Genomic DNA, 9,097 nt, shown 5'->3' on the forward strand with positions numbered 1-9,097 from the left:
CTAATGGGAAAACTGTTCCTAAAGGCTTGTAAAGGAGAAATAGACCTTTTGAAAATGATTGAGCCGGATAACTGAGGTTTGCGAAATTTATTTGAAAAGGAAAAAGATCTTATCTGTGAGTCAGTTGTTGGACAATATTAATTGAATATTGTGAAGGCAAACTAAAGCTTGTATGAAGGTTAATATCGTCAATTTGTGAAAAAAAAATGAAAATATAATGATTATAATTTTGTAGGATTTATATAGCGCACATTATCCAGAACAGCTTAGCCGGGTGCTTTTTCCCGGGTCATTTGGGTGCAGAATCAATTACACACAACGTGCAACTTCCTCCGCTCCCTGGTGAGTTCCTAGTTATGCGTGTAATCAGCACTACTAATTTCATTCCGAATCATTCACCTTCACCTATTTATACTCATGGGTGAAGCATGGGTGAAGAGAGGAAAATGCAGATAAAGTGTCTTGCCCAAAGACTCAAGCAGTGTGACGAGCATCCGTCACGAACCCCGACCTTCCGATTGAAATTCCAACGCCTTACACGCTGCGTCACTACCCAAGAATTGTATAGAATTAAGTTTATGTTCATAAGATATGCCTTCGTTTGATGTAAAGACTTGGTAATTATTTTAGAAAAAATTTGGCATTACTAGGTTGCGCCGTTGCCAAATTGAGATAAGTCAGTTATGATTACTTACCGGAACGTTGATAATTACCAGTAAATTAACATTTAATTTTTCTTGAACTAACCGTTAACCAAACTTGTATTTCGTTGTGAACAGGAAGAGGAATGTAACAGGGAATAGTATATTTTTATTACGGTTGTATTTGTCACATGCCAGTAGGCTTATAAAGTGGATGGTATATAATTATATAGAACTAAGACTGTTTTAGACCGATAGCATTATGCAAAACTCGGTGGAGTGTCAATTAGTGTTGGCCAGATTATCCAAATTCTTTCCTACGAATGTGCTCCAGATATTTGTACCGTAAACGAGCAATATTAAGACAAAAAAAAAACCCCCAGTTCATATGATGGCACTACAGTTTTGTATATAATCGGTATAGACCTATGTGTTAGACCGGGGCGCATGAGTTGTTAGCAATCTGATCTAGGCATATAGACCTACTAAGGCTAGGTAAATGCAACACAGGATCGCATTCTGGAGATGACAAAGCTGAAAAAGAAAGGGGCATGTCAAACCTGCTACCATAATAACAATGGTGATCCTGATGACAACAACTGTAGCTGGTTGGACTACTGAAAAAGTATACTCCCGGTAAGATACGGTTGTGTATTTACTTCTGAGATTAAGGTAGTATTTTTTTTTTTTTGTATTTTGACAGGTCTCCCTCAAATTAGTGAACCACTTTTGGGACCGGGGTTTCCATGGACTTTAGCAGATTTGGTCTTTAATTAGAACAATAAATATAAAATGCATTTGTTAATGTGGGACCCGACAGAAAAGTAGTCTTTAATTGGAGGTGGTCTTTAAAAAGAGGGGTGTTTATTTAGAGGGAGATCTCTAATTAGAACAATAAAGATAAAAAGACATTTGGTAATGTGGGACCCGACAGAAAAGTAGTCTTTAATAATAATAATTGGAGGTGGTCTTTAATTAGAGGGGTGTTTATTTAGAGGGCGACTTGCATGTTTAAGCTTCAATAGTATCATGAATTAAGATGGCATAATTCTCAAACGAGAGTGATAAGAGTAAACCTTACGCTAAATTTATTAATTCAAAGGCCCGTGCGGTTATTAGGACACTTATAATAAGGGTTCTCCCTGAATACAGTTTAGTAGTAGTGTAAAAAGATATAATTACAGTACCGTATTTATTCAAAATAAATAAACGCCCCTCCAGAGCCACGCTTCCCAAACTATGGGTCGCGACCCAAAAGTGGGTCGCCAAACTTTTTTGTTGGGTCGCGAGCAGGTTTGCAAAAAACAATTCAATGTATGTGCTAATTTTCAGACAGTTGATGTGAAGTTTAACATGTCTGACGACTTTAAAACAGTATTTTTAGGTGAATCCTATAAAAATATGGCTAATATACCAAAAATCGCCTGTAATGCATTTTGTTTGATAAGATTATACACTGAGTAGTCAGTAGCGTATCCATGAGGTGCTGTGGGTGCCTGAGCATCCTCCTTCAGAGTTTGAAAAAAGGTGCCACTTTTTAAATGCTAAAAAATAACTGACATAAATTTTATGTACTAAAGTGCCATTTTCCGGCATCTAGAAGTCCCCAAAAATTTTTTCTCCTCTGCCTCAACCAAGATGGGGCTCAGGTTGATATACGGTAGTAATTTTCATAGCTTTTTTGTATTAAAGTTCCATTTTCCGGCATCTAACAGTCTCAAGCTTACAATTGTCTTAACTCAACCTCAACCATGATGGGCTGAGGTGGATAGAAGTTTTTATAAATTTTAAGTACTCAAGTGCCGAATCTCAGAGGTTCTTAAAATTTAGTCATCTGCGCCCCAAACCATGGTGGAGCGCAGGTGGATATCGTAGATTTTGTACTATACAAATGCTATTTTCGAGTATCTATAAGTCTCAAATTCTTATAATTTCTTCAACTGAGCCCTAAGATTGGACGGTGGGGCTCAAGTAGATATGGTAGTTTTTGGAATTGTAAGTATTTAAATGCCATTATCGGGCACCTTTTTAATTAATTAAAAATTGTCTCATTTTTTATTGGCGGATTTAAGGCTCTGACACACACCCCCACCTCCAATTAAAAAACAATAAGAGAAAACAATGGAAAATTGTATTCAGATTCCATTGCCATTTATGGCCATCTACGGGTACTATAATAATACATTCCTTATCTCAGCCCCAACCATGATGGGGCTGATGTGGATGAACCCTCTATCTGTGTAAATCCCTCTTTAGGTACCCCTCTATTTCGAATTCCTGTATCCGCCACTTTTCTCAAAAAGACGATTAATAGTAAACAAAAAGCGCTGTAAATACTAATCTTCAACATAAAGCATCACATTTTTTTAAGGATCTTATAAAGGTCGATCTACAATTGACTAGAACATTTAATATTACTGTACATGGGTCGCGGCTTGTCTGGGAAATAAATTGGGTCCCAGAGAAAAAAGTTCGGGAAGCGGGGGCTCTAGAGCCTCATGGAATAAACGCCTCCTTCGAAAATTTGTTGCTTGCTATTATATGTGATTAGCCTGGTTCACGTCGAACTTTATCTGGATATACCCGTCTTGAAACATGATACGATAATCCCCTAATTGCGTTCGATGCCAAGTTAGAGCCAGATAAACAGCCAGCCAGTTTCAGGCCGTCACGTCACACGGCGGAAAGGCTTGTTTAATAAAACATCTACTGTATTTTACGAACCTCTAGTACCAAGGGGTATTCGTTAAAAAAAAATTGTAAACTACTGTAGAGAAGGTGTGAGTTTCCACTACCTAACCTAGCCTACCAGTACGAACCAACGACAGTGCAACAGAGTGTTCTATCGCAATCTAAGTAGTAGATTCTCTAGGCCCAAGCTACATTTACCTTCGATAAAAAACGAATTATTAGCTAGCATTCTTCCATTTAACAGAATATTGTTTTCATTTTCATTAAAACGTATGTATACTTTATGGACCTTTCTGTCCTGTTTTGTAGTTTTTAGATCGCTCAATTGTGTTGTTTACATGCACTTCGCGAAAATCTCTTCGCGGTGTCAAATAAGTTGCTGACTTCCACACACTTTTTTATTTCGTCATCGTAAACATGTGCGCTCATGGCGTTGGTGGTAGTTCGTTGAAATTGAATTAATAGCGACTATTATAGTAGAAATGGAAAAGATTGAATTGTCAATAAATAAATACAACAAATCTGATTTTATTATTAAGAAAAATATACATTATCACTTTGAAAAACGTACGCAATCGGACTTTTTAACGTTATTACTTGGTCGATGATGCAACGGGCAAAGGTAATTGGTTATTTCGTAAAACGGACGTTTGCTGGGTTTTTACCTATAGTATTACAAATAATTTCTGAAAAACAGATTAATGAGACTACTTCGATGCTGTTCTTAGCATTGTTAAAGTACGTTGTTGCCAGCCAGAAGATGATAATGGTGGTATAATACAACAACGCTGGCTTAGATGCCTATGTTACGTAATCGTGTCCTTGTAATCCGAGCCGACTTTACCGTTAAGCAAGTTAATTTACCGTTATTCCAGTAAAGTTAAGTCACTTAACTTAAGTGTGATTGCGGATAATTGCCCTCGATGGCTCAAGCAGCATTAAAAAGTTGAATCTTTGATCTTATCCATGAATTTAATTATAGATTTGCCAAATAATAACTTTAGTAGATAAATAGAACTACATTAATTTTCGTATTGTATCCATTTGTTGTTGTTTTTTTTTTGTTCAAATATTTAAAGCATTTTACTGTCTTCCATGTCTTCATTGAATCCAGCAAGCAAAAATAATTCATTTATCACATGTTTGGTTTATGATAATAAAGCGTTCTTGAATTTTGAATCTTTTTCCTCAAGTATAAATAACTGTAAAAAAAATGTAATGGAAGCAACATCATTCTCAACACATTCTATTGGTGTTCTACTCCAGTAAAATTACATTTTTTTTAAACTGGTTGTAATCAATATGTCTCAATGATAACGCAATAACACATTTTGACTGTAAAAATATGTGGTAGTTTCACATTTACAGTAAAATTAAGGGGCATTTATTTGGGTGTATACGTATCAATTTTACAGCACCCCCCCCCCCCCCACCGACCAAAAAAAAAAAAAATAATGGGAAACCAAACTGTTGTTCCCGCTGCGCCAAACCACTTCCACAAGTATGTACGAAAGATACAAGAAAAGTTGCATAAAATACAAAATGACAAATCTTGTCATACACAATTTTAATTTGACAAAGGTACAGTACGTGTTGTATGTTGGCCGATGGCCTAGTATAGATGATTTTTCCTTGTGTATAATAGCGGATTTTTATTGAGTGTCAATCAAACTTAACAATTCGTCACCATTTTCACGAAGACCAAAACAGCGTTTTGAGAGAAAAACGCGTTTGAAGTAGACTAGCCCAGGGCCTGTTTCTGCTGCCAAAAAAATACCGTATATATATATATATACGGTATTTTTAAAATACGGTATTTTTTTTTGCAGCAGAAACGGGGTTAATAAAAATATACTGTATTTTTATACCGTATTTTTCCCCACTATTTTTGTGGAATTATTCCGGTATTTTGCAAAAGATACCGTATTTTTCATACCCCGTTTCTGCTGAAAATAAAAATACCGTATTTTGTGCCGACCCCTGACATAAGGTCAATAGCCAGAGCATAACGCGGGTTGTTTTGATTTTTCTGTCGTGGAAAAGCGAAAAATAATGCGAAATGTGGACTGAAAATACTAACGATATTAGCCAATACTAAACAACACCAATAATTTCTAGGCTTTAGCAGAAGTTGGGGTGTAAAACTTCCTTCGTTGCAACTTTTAATTATAGATAAAATAGATGAAACTAAAACACACACACACACGTTGCCCCAATTACACATGTTGTCCCACAAATGCACGTTTTTACGTACTGTACGTCGTACGATCGTCGGCCGACGAACCCAACTCTGGTGGTAAGCGCTGACGACGAGATGCCGTCTGCTGATTTTCAGTGGCTGTCTTCGTAGATCGTCATTAAATACGATCCTTGCGCGCGAGTCTATCTTGGCGTTGTGTTCTCTATAGAATCGGGTCGGCCGTTTCTTTTTTTTTTTTTAATTGTGCAACAATATCCAATGACCGGCTAAGCGGAAAGGTTCTTATGACATAACGTTGTCACGCACTAGCCAGACAAAGGTGGACAGATCCTGTTTGTGCATGGAGACTTCATGCTTGTGCTATGAATAGGCCTGCAGACAGGCATGACTCATTCTGACGGGCGGTGTTTACTGCAATAATGCATCAATGAGTTTTCTTTTTAAATACAAAGGGCTTAGGATTTCGACTGAGCAAAATAAATAATAATAATGATGGTATGAATAATATAAACCATGCTCAGTATGTAAAGTTTACCGGACGGGAATGTATCCGCTGTACGAACATTAACTCATTTTATTTTTCGCCAAACCACAAGGATGAATTTAGAAGCTTGTTGACAAAAACACATTCATCGTTAGGACCCTATGAAGTATTTTGTACTGAAAATACCTTAATTTTGTATCTATTGTGCTTTTATATGTTGACAGATATCCAATCTCGAATATGACCATATTTTTCTTCCCATTTCGTATCTGCCTGACAAATATTTTTTTATTATTAGGCCTATGTCATACTTTTCGTTATTTTTCTTACATTGATTAATATTCTTTCCTCTTGTTCTACCCACATCGTTTCATATTTTTCGCCAAACATTGTATCCTTCCACTTCTTCGGAAAAGCTAAAATTATACCATTTTATGTCAAAAAATCGATACATGTGCCATATTCAATTATAAATTGTTCATATGATAAAGTACTACCATCAGTATTTAGCAAATCTTTTACAACCGTTATACCCTTATCACATTAACTTATGTAAAAAATAGGTTCACCTTGTCTTTTAATGTGACTATTAAACCACAGCACTTTATTATGTAACAACTTAATAGTATTTATTTGCTTAAAATGTATGTCATGCCATGCCCGAACTACCTCTAATATAAACAAATTGTCAATTTTAACATTTAAGGTATTATCATTGGGAGAAAGATTACAATGTCAAAACAAATTTCCATCGATAGGTTTTAAAAATTCTTGCCAAATATCTTTCTAATGCTCCTTGTTATCCTCACCTAAAAATCTCTTTACCTATTACACTTTCTGGGCACGGCCAGACGTTTCCATTTTGAGTCCACTGTTTCTTTGCGCAGTTTTTTTTTTTTTAATTTATTTTGTCCCGTTTATGTTCCCAAATAAACTTGTATAGTACTTGATCTAAAGTTTAAAAAAAAGATATTGGTGGGTTACCACAGTAAAAAGGAAAGTAAGCTTAGGAACTATCAATGTCTTAATAATTGCTATCCTGCCTATGGTGTAAGGTGCCTCATGGACCATACACGTGTAAAGTGCCTTACACATCTATTCAGGTTCCAGTTCAGGTTCCGTTTTCAGTTCCGGTTCCTCGTCCGGTTTTTGTCAATTCTATTCAAATCTACTGCGTAACTGGCATCACGCAGACGTCACGCAGGCAGTACGAGGAACTTGCGTCACGAGTTGCATCGTATTGTTTGTTTTGAAAATTTTCTTTTAATCTAATTTTTTCGTATTTCTATTCGTAAGTTTGATATTTAGTTATTTACACATATTCTATTATAAGCCTATGTAGAATTTATTAGAGCTCAAAATACAAATCAGCTTAAATTAGGCCTATGATTAAGTGCACGGTACGTAGGCTAGGCTTACCGATGGCGTGAGTTCATTGACATCTGCCTTTCCTACATTTAAATAGTCTAGTTTTTGGTTCCTTCCATGTTTCAGACAAATAAATATGAACCATGCGTTACATATTCGGTATTGTAGGCACGCTAGATATAATTGAAAATTCATAGTCTTTTAATTAAATTCATATTATTATTTAATGTCATACTGTTGTTATTTTATAGACCCGTTTTCCTTGTCAGTGCAAATGGAATAGTTACTGTATGTAGGTTTCCTGCTTAAATTATTCTCAGCAGAACAAAAATGGATTCAAGTAGCGATGACGATGAACTGATTGTGAGTTTGTTACTTAGAAATGTGAAGAAAAAAGCAAATAAAAGATCTGTGTGGGTCAACCCTAACAACCACAAGAGACTAAAAATTGGTCACTGTCTCCCTGATAACAAACGATTTAAAATCAAATGAAGATCAGTATTTTGCCTATTTTCGGATGACGGAAGAACAATTTGAAACCATTTTGAACTTGATCCATGATGATATTGTTAAACAAGACACGCGGTTCAGGAAAGCCATCTCACCAAGAGAACGTCTATCTGTCTGTTAAAGGTATAAACTAATGTAAATTGTACACATATGTAATAAGATAACTCAACATAACACAATAAAAATGGATCACATTGGAATAAACAAAAGCAAAAGAGGCAATGCATTGTTTTATCTAACCAGTTTAATATATACATTCGTTTATTTACAGATTGTTAGCAACCGGTGACTCATATGGATCATTCCATTACAACTATAGAATGGGCATTTCAACAGTGTCAATGATCATTGTAGAAGTCTGTGAGGCAATATGGGAAAGACTAAGCGGTATTTACATGGTAATGCCATCATCACCTGACAAATGGGAAAAGTTAGCAAACGACTTTTACCTCCGATGGAACTACCCAAATAGCCTAGGAGCTATTGATGGAAAACATATACATATTCAAGCTCCTAACAACAGTGGCTCGAAGTACTTTTTTTTACAAGGGCACATATTTCATTGTCTTCTGGAAACATATCAATTTCTTCATAAATACTACTTCCATTAGACATTGGTTCAAGTATTACAGATGCCAGCTCCTTAAAAAATACATATAATATAGTGTATCCCAATAATATTACATAAATACATTACAGTATATCATTATAACTATTTAAATCTGTCACAATTTTTGCCTGATTCTTTTTTAATTTGGGTATTACTAAAGTGCGAGGCAGTGAGGCATGCGAGGCAGCGAGGCAAAACGACGATTCATGCGAGGCATCGTTTTACCATTCCCATTTTGTTGTTTGACGACTTTTTTTTAACGGATTTTGGATATTAGTTTTCCTTTTTGCTGATTTTGTGATTTTTATGTTCAATATGTTGCTGAGAAACTTTTGAAATGGTGTACATTTATGAGCCTTTGCATGTTGTCAAACAGTGGTGGCGCCTGAGGGGCTAGGGGGCTATAGTTCCCCCTAGCCCCCCCCCCTCGGAGAAGTATAGACCTCCCGTCGGGGAAGACAATACATTTTGTCGGGGAAAAAACAAATAAAAAAAAATATTTACATGTAATATTCGTTTAGCCACCATATATATTAAAATATATAAACATGTATATTAAAATTTCTTTTAAAAGGCATACACCTATTTTTTTT

General features: G+C 35.7%; 1 long non-coding RNA gene across 1 annotated transcript; it reads left to right on the forward strand.

The window, feature by feature from the left end:
* The first annotated feature begins 7,191 nt into the window (after positions 1-7,191).
* LOC117125254 lies at positions 7,192-8,743 on the forward strand. Its single transcript, XR_004448076.1, has 3 exons — positions 7,192-7,307; positions 7,636-8,017; positions 8,166-8,743. It is a non-coding gene; the product is annotated as an uncharacterized LOC117125254 (long non-coding RNA).
* The last annotated feature ends 354 nt before the right edge of the window (positions 8,744-9,097 follow it).

The sequence above is a fragment of the Anneissia japonica genome, unplaced genomic scaffold (assembly GCF_011630105.1).
Source record: "Anneissia japonica isolate Jap-2015-1 unplaced genomic scaffold, ASM1163010v1 scaffold3711_len311769_cov181, whole genome shotgun sequence".
NCBI lineage: Eukaryota > Metazoa > Echinodermata > Crinoidea > Comatulida > Comatulidae > Anneissia > Anneissia japonica.